This window comes from Diadema antillarum, unplaced genomic scaffold (assembly GCF_040938485.1).
Source record: "Diadema antillarum isolate AM-2024a unplaced genomic scaffold, OU_Dant_1.0 seq00001216_RagTag, whole genome shotgun sequence".
Classification (NCBI taxonomy): domain Eukaryota; kingdom Metazoa; phylum Echinodermata; class Echinoidea; order Diadematoida; family Diadematidae; genus Diadema; species Diadema antillarum.
In genome coordinates, this window is record NW_027272008.1 from 846,392 (window position 1) to 860,956 (window position 14,565).

Genomic DNA, 14,565 nt, shown 5'->3' on the forward strand with positions numbered 1-14,565 from the left:
GCTCACACTCGGGCTTTGCGCACCTTAAGCGCATTTGTCACCCCCTTCCCCTCTTCCCCTTCTCCTCTCCAATGCTCCCCCCCCCTTTGCTTGACCTCCACCCCTCCTCCTTTCGCTAACTTTCTACCTGCCTTCAACTCTCTCCATTTTTCTCTCTCTGTTTGATTTCTCCCCTTCGCCTATTCTTTCCGTCCTTCCTTCTCTCTTGATCTTACCCCTTTTTCTGACCTCTACTCCTCTTTAACCAATCCTCTCCATTTCCTTTCTCTCACGCTCTATCTTATTTCTACAGTTCGCTTTTCTTCGACCTTTTTCGATCGAGATAGAGAATGTACGCATGATGCGAGAATTGCATGTATGTATACTTGACCGTGATAGGGTGTGTTTGATGGTACGGAGCTACCGAAAAAGCCTTCACATTTAATCTGTATCATACATGCATAATTATGTTTGTATCTTGCATGCATGAGATTGCATTGAATTGAAAAACATGAATGCATCTAACAAAGACTGATTAATGCTGCCCTCTAAAGTTCGTATCGGCAAAATTCTACTTATTAGTTTTGCTATTGCCGGGCTGATTTCTTTGTGACAGTAGACCAATTCATTGTACGAGCGAGAGCCTGGTTAATGTTTCGATTAAATCGTTGATCAAAGTGTCACCTATGACTTCTTCAGAATTGGATGAAAAATGACAGCCATGCAGAATTACAAGCGATACAACCAAGGCTTAGTCTCCAAGCGTTCATTGTAGGGATCATTGTGGCACATAATATTTCTAGTTGCAGTTACGATCATTTCTGGTCATCTGGTTTCAAATCCATTACAATTTATTCCTCTTTAAAAAGAATCATTTCATCCTATAGGAGATCACCACTATAACATAATATGTCTAATAAAGCTGATGTTGTACTGTACAACCTTTTTTTGAACCTTGGTCAACTTTTGAAACTCGTGATGAATTCGTCGATTTTGCTACACAAGCATGGATTTACTTACCTTCATTTTATTCCGTTTATGTTTGTAGGCATAGAATGTTATAAAATATGTTTTCTTTATCCCTTATGTATTATGTAAATAATAAAACAAAGATAATGTCTGGGCAACCACCCCCGCCGTCTAATACCAATATGTGCTTGATTTCTTTCCAGTTTCTTTCGTTTCCTCTCCACTTCTCTGACCCCAACCCCACTCGATCCTAACTGAGCCACACTTCTTGTGTTACTCCATTGATTCTCTTTGCGATTCTACTCATCTTTACTCAAATCGGAAATCCTTACAATACATTTATCAATCTTTTTATGCTTGTTTTTATACCTTGCCCTCATTTATTTTTATACCTCTGTAAACTCAAAGCTTATCCTACAAGCGTTTACTGATTAATCATTCCAGTAATTGTCAGAACGGGAATAAATTGAAGCAGCAAAAAAAAAAAAAAAAAAAAAGAAGTGATAATAGGTAAAAGAAACAAACAGCAAAACAAATATATTTTAAAACCTTCGACGGTGCGCTGTTACGAAAACTGCCTGACCCCCAACGCGCCCCGAGACAAATTTGACAAATGTGTTGTAATGAGTGTGCAGCTCCCCCACCCCCAGCACCCCCTCCTCCTCTTCCTCCTCCATCTCCAAAGGTCGGATTATCGGCACGAAGTGTAACGACCGTGACATCGGCCTCATCAACGGGGATCGTGCCCTCGCACCCCGATGTCATCGATGTCACATTGGTCGATTTATTTACCTAGTCTGCTCATTCAGACACGCTCGCAATTTGAAAGCAGGGTTTCCGGAGGTTTTCCAGTGTATAGCTCATGATGTGCAAGGGATGCGCTCATGCTTACACAGATTCGCAAACTGCTCTCTATCTTAACTTTGTTAAGAGTAGCTGGACATGTATTCTGTATGTACTCTGAATGGAGTAAATCGATGAGTTTATACGATTAATAATCATTCAATTTCATAATATGTCGTTATCGAAATACCTCGAAATTTCGATTTAGGTAGCATTCCTTAGAAGTCTTGTATTATGTATTTTTTTAATGAAACTTTCATCATTTTGACGTCATTTAACGTCATTCAAGGAGACATTGTAAACGTGACTATGCCAGTAGCCATCCATCGTTTTGTCTTTTAAATAAAATATACGCACTCATTTGTTAATTGTTGTTTTCGTGACAACGGGGATGGTGGGCGCAATTACTTACGGTGTGAAATTCATTTGCGTCATGCAATAAGTATAATGTGAAGCGACGTCAACATGCCAAATGCAATGTATGTTTCGGTTGTTTTTTTTTTCTTTTTGTGTGTGTGTGATTTTTAGCTCTAGGAAAAAGGAATACATTGTCCAGAGACAATCAAACATAAAACCCCGAACCTCCCCAAGCTATATCCGCGCGGACGAATGGACATAAAAGAGACGAAGAGAGAAACTCTGCACACACACACACACACACACACACACACTCTCTCTCTCTCTCTCTCTCTATATATATATATATATATATATATATATATATATATATAATGTGTGTGTGTTCGAGTATGTGTGATTGAGTGATATAAGAGAAAGAGAAAGAAAGTGTATATATATATATATATGTTTGTGAGAGAAAGATATCAGAGAGAAAGCGTGTGTATGCGTGTAAGTTGTATGTAAGAATAATGTGTGTTGTGATAGATATGAGAAGAGATATTAGAAGAGAGAGAAAGAGTGTGTGTGTGTGTGTGTGTGTTTGTGCATATGGGCGAGAGACATAGTGAGGTAGGGAGATGGAGAGAGAGAGAGAGAGAGAGAATGTCTGATCACATTTATTAACACTACTAGTAGTTCCATATCTACTGCTGATGTGTTTGGTCAAATGTACACAGTATGCACAAGTATAACATGAATACTTCCATTACTGATGAGGCGAGACAATGATCACCAAGTGGCTACCTGTGCATGGCGCTCCCATTCAGATAAATCAAACCAGCAAACAATCCCGAACATGGCGAAACCGCGAACTATCTTTTTTTTTCCCCTACACAACTGGCGTCCACTTCAAAACGTTCTTCGCTCTGCATACAAGGTATACTAGTAGTTCATCAGTTTTACTTCCTAATTTTCATATAGTCATGGACAAACTTTTTTTTTCTACTGAATTTCCTGAACTTCCTTATGTTTTGATAGAAAGAAAATGAGTTCATATACGCACGCGCATTTTCACACACCACAAACATAAAACCATTTCGTTCACACGTATACAATACACACATTTTTTACACACCCACACGCACGTCTTCCATCTGTAAATCCCCTACCTCATGCGACCTCCCCAAGTACGCCCTCACTACACACAAACAAATAGAAACACAAACAACAGACTGTCACACACATACGGTTCGATAGTCCGTCTTTCCGTCGTTGTTGACAAGAAGTAAATTCCTGAGGGGTTTGCGGCATCTTTCCGTTCCCTCTGGTTCTCTCGTCGACTACCTGCGAAAACCCCGCGGCCGGCTAACCGCAAGTAATGGCGTGCGACACAGCCCGTGTCAACATCGACCCTTTATTTTTCGCCCACACCACAGTCAAGTTCCGAGGCGATAAAGTGACATGCGTCAAGTTAACCTTCCTATGGGCACGCGGTGAAATATTCCGGTGGGATAGTGGAAGGCGCCTGGCAATTAACACAACTGTAATTCCCACAAACCACCCCTGGTCAGTAGAAGTACCGAGGTTGAGGAGTCCGAACAAGAAATGGGAAAGAAAAAGTCAACCGGCAGTTCTTTTTTCCCTCTCTGAGGTATGATTAATAGTTTCGGGCATCACTGAATAGATTACTTCGTTATCTTTTTCGCCATGATGGGACGAACAGTATAAAGATAAAGTAATTGTGGTTTTCATGGGCCGAAGCAAGTTGAGCTGCCTTCGGTGTAGTTTGCATTTACCTGGACATCAATGTGATGATAGTGAAATTGTGAAAAAGCGGCAGAGAGAGAGAAAAAAAAAATATTTGCGCTGAACGCACCCCATCTTTCTTTATGTGTGTGTGTGTGCGTGTGTGTGTGTGTGTGTGTGTACCAACTCTGTAACTCAAACGTACGATCAAATCAATACTATGCAGAGTCCACAACACGCAGAAAAGATTTTTGACAAATGACTACAATTTGATCCGTTTCTTTGAGTCTGACAGAGTTTCTCGGTGAGCAACTCGATTAAAAAAAGCAATCAAACGCAGGCGATTTGTTCAGTGAGTTCATTTACACTACCCATGGCGAGATCTTGCTTGTGAAATATGTTTAAGTTGTCTCTTTGTTCAGTTCATTTTGACGGTACAACGATTTAGCAACGTAGAGGTCGCTCCGCTGATCGAGATTGTACGGTTTGTTTTGGTTTGTACAACAAACAAACACACTAATCATAAATCACAGACTCTAAATGACATATTTGTATGAAACAGATATATATTGACGCACAAAAATGATGTAATTGAAAAAAAAAAAAGTCTGATCTTTTTTAGCTGTGATTATTTGAAGACAGACGTATCACTTTTCTTGATTTTTTTAGTGTACCTTTCATTTATAGTTCATGTTTTTTTAATCAGTAGACAGAGGAAAGGAAAAGAAAACATTATATCTAAACACCTGTTTGAATGTACAAGTATGTGTAAGTATGTTTCATGTGTAACGATTGAGATTCCCATATAAGTTTAGAAAATCTAAATAGAGCAATGCAACATGACTTTTTCGTATTCTTAGATAACTGTAGATTTGCGCGTTTTAAATGGACAATGATTTATGAGTTATACTAACTAATTCTTACAACCGTAGATCAACCTGCAATATTCAGCTGTAAGAACTCTTATTCTGCATGCAAGAAGGCTTGTTCGCTTAGAAGTGTGTGAGCGTCGGAATACTGCAGCGAAACGCACTGAAAAACACATCAAATATGAAATTACGATGCCCATCTAAATCGAGTTACTACAGAATGGCAACGCCGCCATTTCCAAGTAAAAAAAAAAGAATCTTACGAAATCGTATTAGAGAGGAATGAAATAATCGTATTGACGTAAACGTTCAACTGATGTAATATCAGATATGCAATAGGAACGTTATCGTTTGGTGATTATCATGCATAGTCTGCTGATAAGGGGATGAAAACAAGGAATGATTTAACTGGGCACCGTCGTGAGTCATCCGCTTGGCTTTTGATATCAGTAAGAAGACACTTTGTTAAAAACACATCAAATTGTAGAATAGAATAATCAGTAACATTTTTAGATAATAATTGTGTTTTTAATTCATTATAAATCACACACACCTTCCGCAAAGGACTTGTTAAAACAAAGTGTTTGTCCACTTAATGGCATACACTTCTGCTGGTTAATTTGAGGTATTCTTTTTTATTTACCGGCCTATGACATAATTATATAAGTCAGCTTAAATGCAATAGATTACAAGACATCATCACAATTTTCTTCATTTCAAAGCTGGTAATAATTGGTTAAAGCACGAATGACCCTTTAAAGGGTTGATTTGGTTGCTAGATCAAAAACAAACGTAAAAACATAAAAGATATGTTAACATTTAATAAACTGAACACAACCGAAGAACAGCTAGCTGAAAGTTTCGTTAACTCATCTATTGTACATGTGATAATCACAACTGTCGCTCTTATGCAAACACATATAATATATCATGATTGTTTTCATTTCTTTTCAGATATGACGAAACTGTTGCTACTCTATCTATTTCCTGTTTGTGTTAAAGGTTGCAAGTATTAAACATAAAGCAAGGGTGTAATCTAATATATTGACGTCCAGTATTACTGATCCTGAAATATCTGTAACATAAAAGCAAATTAAAAACAACCCTACAATCATGAACCTTTTAAAGAAATTTGATTCTTTTAAGACCCCACTTGATTTCTCTTCAATGATCGAGATAAGATCGAGATCTTATACTGTCATGTTCATAGTGTATATACTTTGAATTAATGTTATTTGTAAGACAGTATGCTAAGCTTATGCGTCGTGTAATGTTATTTTCTAAATATATGTATTCTTTTGCTATGTGCGATTTGGACAAAGGTAGAAATAAAAAAGCAAACCAAAGATATAATTCATAATCATGTTGTATGGTGAATATGTCGCACCTAAACCATGGATCAAAAGAAGACGAAAACATCAAAGATTCTACCAAAGGTAGTATTGACGCTCAGTCATAATACATTCCCCACCTACTTTATTCGGTTGAACCCTCAAAACGCATAATAGTTATAGTAATAGTTCCAGTAGCAAAAACAATGCCAACACTCTCAGTGCGGTTTATTCCTAGCTACACAGTAATAACACTATGCACGTCCACCCCCTTCCCCCTCCCCCCCCCCCCCTTCGGAGGTTGCGATTTGCAATGAAAACACCGAGAAAAATCCGATAAAAGGCTAGCACGACCTGCCCCTGGAGATGTCGACTGTGTAAATGACGTCATCAAAGAACCGTCAAAAAAAAGTGACTGAATACCTTGGAAACTGTTGCCTTATCGTATGTTGCCGGTTGCCTTGGTGAGCGGCACATTGTGTTGAAAAGCGGTAGATAGAATTATAAAATAACAAGAAAAATAGAACGCGAACCGCAGACTTATAGGAATCTTCAATGAGTGTAAGATCAGATGTCAGGGAAATTTCTTTTAAAATTCATGTCTAAATGTAGGCCTATATCAAAGATATATATAAGGTTTATCATGTCCTCCTGTCAACGATACCCTGATGGAACAGTGTTTCGTTATACTTTATCAAAAGTCCTGTTATTAAACAACACTAGTAGTTTCGACGCATCATGCACCCGCGCAAACACACACGCATAGTATACGTATTTATGTATGTATGAATGTATGTACGTATGTATATTATATATATATATATATATATATATATATATATATATATATATATATATACACGATGTATTACATTCAAATGATACATGCATGAATATGCTTGCATAGGTAGTGCTTGGAAATATCTTGCTCGATATGACTGATTGACCTACTGACTCTATCCCTTTCATCGTGTATACTTTTTAATTGTGTCTTTTCTTTCTAGAATAATTTCTATACCGTATCTTATCTCAAGTGTATAGCACAATGTAACCTGTACATTCTAGATTTGTTTTAGAATAATGTTTTTTTTTGCCTAAGTAGTCAGCTGCGAGGATGTGAAAGTATGTGTAACGTTCCCTTGTCTTTTAGTTACGTTTCCTTTTGTCGTCAAAGTTTCCTGTATGATAAATACTTTGCGTTTCTTGATTATTAATTTTTGTGTACTTTAAAGACATTACTAATGATCGATCACCTAGCTCATATAGCAGTATACGTTGTATCATGAGTGGCGAAAAACAGCAACTCAACGCAAAACGCCTTACGATGCATAAATAATGCAGTTCACAAATGCGTATGACACCTACACTTTCACTCTTCAATTAGTGTACAAATCAGTATAATATCTTATCAGTAGCAGTTTAAATCCATTAAAAATAGTACGGTCTCCTTAATGACAAAGGATCATCGTACGAGATATGAGTTTTTGACTTTGCCATCGGCAAAGTAGTTCCAAATTCGTTGTTATCACATGCAGCTTGCCAGGATAAAAAAAGTAAAGTATGAAGAAAATCTCCATCAAGCAGAGAATCCTTTGATTCTTCGCCGATCCTTAGTATATCACATCGGGAAATCACTCAATTCATTAAATATATATACTCTTGGACTGGGATATCCCTTATTGTTCTGAAAACTCCAGTCCGAAAGACTTTTTATTATCATTGTTGTTGATTTTTTACCGGCAATGGCAAAAAATCTACGCCCCGCGCCATGAATATAAATTAATCTACAACGACTCTTGTAACGACTCTCATAACGTTCCTCGTTACTGTTTTAAATATTTCGTCAGCATGACAATCAATTGAAATAAATTCAACGTATTTTCAACCAGATTCCATTTTGCTCTGCGTCACAATGTCCCCCCCCCCCCCCCCCCTTCTGGGCAATGCTGCATGTTTAATGAGAGTTATATCAAAATAAAATAAACACACATGCAATATTATGCACAAGAACAAACTAAATGTTATAAGCACAAATACATACACACTTTCATGGTGTATGTGGTTTTTCATGCGTTGTGCTTAAGCATCGTGATCATCCTGATATACAATGTCCGATATATCCAGATAAATCTCATAGTTACTATGCACATCAAAGAGTCATTTAATTAATCTATGCCCTGGAATGCGACGTAGGGAGTATAAAAAGATCTCAAACTTGTTAAATCGTGCTATTCTTACACCACAAATTGATATGCGCTTTAATGATTTTGATTATTGTCTTCCAATCGCTTGGCTGAGGGGAAAACTTGAATCAACAACCACACACTTCAGCTTTGGCGCCTATAATGGTAGAACTTTAGGGGAATCAGATTCCTCGATCTCCATTTCTATTTGCGGGAATCTCCTATAGATGGAGTTCACGCGCATGGTCCTCAACGAAACGTATAGCGTAAAACGTCCTTATACGAAACAGCCTATTTTTCCAGTCCACTCCGTTTTCTCTGGCTGAAATTTCCTACCTATTGGCATCAGAAATTCATACTGTAAATTTCAAGGTAGGAGATCACCAATTAGGCTGACTGCGTGCAATAATGAAACTACTAACAACATTCTTTTTTATAGTATAGCTGACGACTTTGAGAGGTTCAGGTCACATTTCCTTCATTTTCATGGCTTGGGGATCAAAACTTTGCTCGAATTTCATTTTGATAATTGTGATGTCATCCGGTTATTTTGGTTTAGAACGTCTGAGTTTTATTGTCCGTTGTTTTATTTTATCCGTTTTGTGTTCTTTTATACAGTATGAGTCCAACAGGTGTATCAAAGAAGTGTAGGCCTAACGTTCTCTGTTAGAGGGATGTGATCACAAGGACAGGATAATTATCATTTAATCAGATTGAGCCATTTTCTTCATGCAACTTTACGGGGGCTTTCTTGACTCTGTGAGACCATTATCACAGCGAAGTCTGAAAAGCTCGTATGTGAAATTGTCATGACTTTTTCAATGACTCTCTCTTTCCATGTTATTCTCTAAAGAGGTGTATTGGTCTGATCGGGGTCTAGTAAAAGCCGCGTGCAGACTCACATTCGGTTTTTTTTTTATAGTCACGATTCATTACTGGCGATGTCACATGCTCAACGATGCTACTCCTGATAGCTACCGCAAACCACAGTGGTCGTATAATGTATTTCATGCTATTTTCCAAGAGCTATAATCATGATAGTATGGCAATGGTTGTTGTCATAACATTATACGACCACACACACACATACATACATGTACACACACAGGTGCAATGCGAGGGCAGTATTTACGGCAGCGCTTGTCATCATAATGATGCTGTTCTGGTGTGTCTGTCAGGAGTCTAAATTTGGAGCTCTCTGATTTGCATGAGTGGGTTCCTATGAGACGTTCTGTGTGTAATTACTGATGGTCTTATTAATGTTTGGTGTATGATTGACTAACCTATATACGGCTCTTTGGATAGAGTGGGTTGACCTAGATATAAACCACGTCTCATATACAGATTATCCCGTGAGCGAACAAGTTGCCTAAAAGAGCATGGTGTCATGCAAGACTACAAATCTTTGCCCAGAGGAAAATGTCCTCCCGAACCATCCGTCTTGCTTTTCAGTCCAATAATGCCTTAATAAGACGGTTCCGCCACCAAAGTCTGGCCCATGTTCATGATAAGGATGCCGAGAAAAGTTTAATATCTCCGTATATACGTATAACAAGTCCCCGAAACCAATGCACTTTTCAGGGGACAGTACAGTGGGTACACCTTCCCAATTGGAGCTGGATGAAACCTGTATTTGCTTGGGGAATCAGCTCCGACTCCCAGTCTTATTCGCTGCTAACTATTGCCCGCGTGTTGACTGAGCCAAGCAAACGTCGGTCGTTTTGTACCCGGCACGTCTCGCGTTAAAATTTCATCGGAGACCCACTTTTCGCGGCAATGCCAGCCCCTTTGGCTGCCTGCAGCCGAAATCACGAGCTATAGGTCGAATTCTTCACAAAATATCCGGCATTTACCTGCTTCTGTAAACAGGCGTTTGCCAAACACACCGTTTTGCCTCCCATCCTCTCAGAACTCGCGCTGTGAGTTGCACTTAATTGTAGCTCTGACTCCTCGGATCCTTTCTGTGAACGGCCGGCCACCCACTTTCCCCTCCCCTCCATCTCTCTCTCTTTCTTTCTCTCGTTCTATATATTTCTCTCTCTGATATCTCATTTTCTCTCTCCAAATTTCTTGCAACGTCAGTCAATTATACCTGTCTCCCTGGGATATTTCTAATTATGTCGCATAAAAAGCACATCGTTCCAACTTCCACATCTCATAATCATCCGTAGAGTCACAAATTCGACAACAAGATCTATGAATGACTGTGGATAAAAACAAAAGATGTCATTCTTGAATTCGTATTTTCTTTTCTCTTTTTTACGTTCAAAATGATGATATTCCCAGTGAGAAGTGTCTGGGGTCAAATTCTGTAAAATATATGATCCTGCTATATGTGAGAAGCCCTTCTTGATTTTCATCTCTTCTTTTTTTTATGCACATCTGCCTTACCCCCTTAGTTTTCTCCAATAGCTCCTGTCTGTGCTCTGCTGTGATCTTTGCAGACGACTGTGTGTCATTAGCAATACTTCGTATCACACAATGTCACAATATTGTACAGTACACACACAGCGCTGTTCAAACCAAGATTGTGAATTATCAGAAACATATTTCTCTTCCATTAGTGCATCGTTTTGTTTTGTTTTTCATATTAACATAATAAGAGCCGTGTATCTATCGAGAACACTTCGCAGAGACGAAGAGTGGTGATGGGGCGGCGGGCTACCGCACGAGCCTCAGCATTATCCCCTAGACGCCACGGTCTCTCGCGGGGTCTAGCGGCCCTCGACATAGATGCACAAAAAAAGAGGCTGAAAATATTGCACAAAAGTCTCACCAGGCAGCCCGAAAATGCCATTAATCACGATACTTTGAAATCCGAGCCATCCCCCTTGCGACAGCATCAGCCTCAGCAAACACAACCATAAAATACCCGACGATTTCGGGGGGCCCCCAACGTTTTCCAGATAAAAGGGCGCGCAGTTCTGTTCAAAAACGAAACCCGAGAGTTGAGGCAGGCGCGAACACGATCTCCCGAACCAATCGTATCTTTTGAAGAAAGTTGAAGGCCATGCAAATGATCAAATAGAAATGAGAGAGTCGGAAGAGAGAGCGGGAGAGAAGCACAAAAAGCCAGAGGTTGTTTAAATTAAAGAATTATTTGATCTTGCTCGAGATCTCTTGACATTTTGGTCCGCCATTTTGTTCAAATACTCCTCGGTGTTACGGAGAGGTCAAGCCACTTTCAGCATCAGACAAATAACTTTGGTCAGTTTATGGAGAGTTCCCTGCTCGCGCATTAACATTGGAAATGATCAATTTGTATCTAGGATTTGCAGCAAGCGAGTGCTCAGAGAGAGAAGCAAGAAAGTGCACTTCAAGGTCCCAGACAGGATTGGAATTAAGGTTTCTCAAGATGATTATCACGAGGTTGCATGATGTTGATGAGTGTATAAGGATGAATTCCATGAAAATGAGGGCAATGTGCTGATGGTAATAACGCGTGGTCATAATTTTATGATGATGACATGATTATAGTGATAATATTATCATCATTGTCTTCGTATTCATTGTGATTTATATACATGATACAGTATAAGGATAATTAGGAGAAGGCGAACCACAATAGATAAATTATCTTCATAGTAAGTGTATAGTAGTCAGTGGCAGAAGTAGTATAAGAAGAAGAAGAAGGAGAAGTAGTATAGTTGTTGTTGTTGTTGTAGTAGAAGTAGGTACGCACCTAGGTAATATATAGTAGTGATAATTATAAAAAATATGTTTTTATCATGATATTATGATATGAACTATGTTGACGATGATGCCACTATTTTCACTGCTTTTATTGAAACACCATTGTTCTATCTTTACTTACGACTGATGTTTAAAGTGAGTTTGTGATGATGATAAAATAAGTGGAATCCCTTGTAACAAGAGGTGATCTACATAACAACGCATCACCTGTAGACAAAAATATATATATATGTTTTCCCCGTTACTAATTCATGTTTTATCGTTTTTAAAAGACAAAGATCACAAGAGTAGATATGAATATATTGGCACATATAACTTGAGTTTGCTAGATTGGAAAGGCATGGAGATCTGTGACGTTTTAATCAATGGTGTCATAAATATATAATCTATACAATGTATCACGAATGATCATCTGAAAAGAACATTCACGTTTAGAATATCTATTCATTCATTCATTCATTCATTCATTCATCAATTCATTCATTCATTTTCACATCTCCAAAGAAGTTGAAATTATTTTTTTACATAAAAAATGGCAAGATATAACATTACAATGATTGATGATAGCATTGATACTTTATTTTCATTTTTTATTTTTTCCAGACCTGCGTATCTCAAAATAACTACATGTATATTTATACAAATGACTTAAATAATCTATTTCAAATACAATAGCTATAAAAAACCTTGAATAATATATTGTTTACTCATTATTTATCTAGCGATCCACGTCCCACAAGCTTTGCTTTTTAGTGGATCACTATTTTCCATAATCGAATTTATTTTCTGCACGCCCACGAAGTATATATGCATTGTTCCTCCTAATTATTGCATATGTATATATAAATGTTGTTATATAATTTATCTCGTATACTACATGAATCTTTTGCAAATGTTTGAACAATATCATTTCATGACATGTATACTTTGTACAATGTTTTGATTTTCGTTGATTGGAAATAAACTATGATTGAATTGAATTGAATCGAATTGAATGTACAATTAGTTCTCTCAAAACATTATGAAACATAAAATATGTAGCTTCACGTACTCAACACGGCTACACAAGGCCAACAATGAGGGGCCAATTCTAAAAATTCTACCCACATTGAATTAGATCGAATCATTACGTTGAACAATCACGAACCAAGAATTGAAGATCCCTACTCTTAAACAAACAAACAAACAAAAAACAACGTTCTGTTGTCACTAAATATAGCTAAGTTACTTTTGTTTTTAAAACATTTTCAACTATACCTCGGGGAGGAAACAAAACTACCAAATGAAAAAAAAAAAGATAACAGCAACAATTGCACACAAAACAAAAACACCCCTAATCAAATGCAACCGAAATTATTTGACGCCAAAAAGAAATTATTCTATAGGAAAAGTGTTTTTGTTTTCACCTACACTAAAGTAATGGACGAGGAAGTGACGTCACGTACTGCAACGCGTAATTAAATAAACTACCATCAGATAGATTCTTGGCGTCATCAAAATAATTTAGTTTACTATCAATTTCCCACAGCACAGGACTACACACGCCATATACAGAGATGCCAAGTTCAAAAAACTTTTATGAGTGAGATTTTTATGACTCGGCATCTCGGCGCTCGCGCGCATGCGCACGCGAACGAGGAGGGTGTCCCCCTCCCATGGTAGGGAGCTTTTTAAAATTATTAGCTCTTAATGATGCGATCTAGTGCATACTTTAGTGACTATTTTTTACTAATTTTGAAAGGCAAAAGGGAAATATACCTTCAATTGCAACTATCACTTTAATCCTTTGAGCTATGCTTCTTATTTTTGGCCCAAATTGCAGACTTCACCAGATGCGTGAGAAAAATGGGTGCCACGCGTGAGATCGTGAGACAGACCCTAAATGCTTGAGTCTCACGCAGAATGCGTGAGACTTGGTAGCTCTGCATATACTAAAACAGAGAGAAATGTGGAATTCGTTTAAAATTCGATACAAATAAGCAATCAAACAGAAAAGGAAATTAAGAAGGAAAATATAAAGAAGAAAGAAAGAAGCATGGAAGGAAGAAAAGAAACTTTAGTCTTTGAACATGTATCTTGCTTTCTTCTTCTTCTTTTCTTCTTGTTATTTTCAATTCTTTTTTGTGTGTAGGATGCCTATGGTTTGTGCGTCATTCTTGTATCAATTTTATTCACACTGTTACAGTTATATCAGTGTACCCCAGCACAAGTTTCAGTAACTTCTCGAGACATGCTCTCGTTATCGCGTCACTGTGTATAGCTGCCATGTTCCATGTAAATGTACCCAGGCTGAATTTTGTTATTGATACGACTGGAATGAATCTAGATGTAGGCCCTAAATGTAGGCCTAATGTATAGGCCTAGGCTATGATGTGAGAAAGAAAGAAAGTCGAAAGCAAAAAGGAGCCTGAAAAGAAAAGGAAAGACGTTTAAACATAACCACAACCACAACAACAACAACAACAACAACAACAACAACAACAACAACAACAACAACAATACCAATATCAACAACAACAACAACAACAACAACAACAACAACAACAACAACAACAACAACAACTGACGACGACGACGACGACGACGAAAACAACAACATTAACGACAACAGCT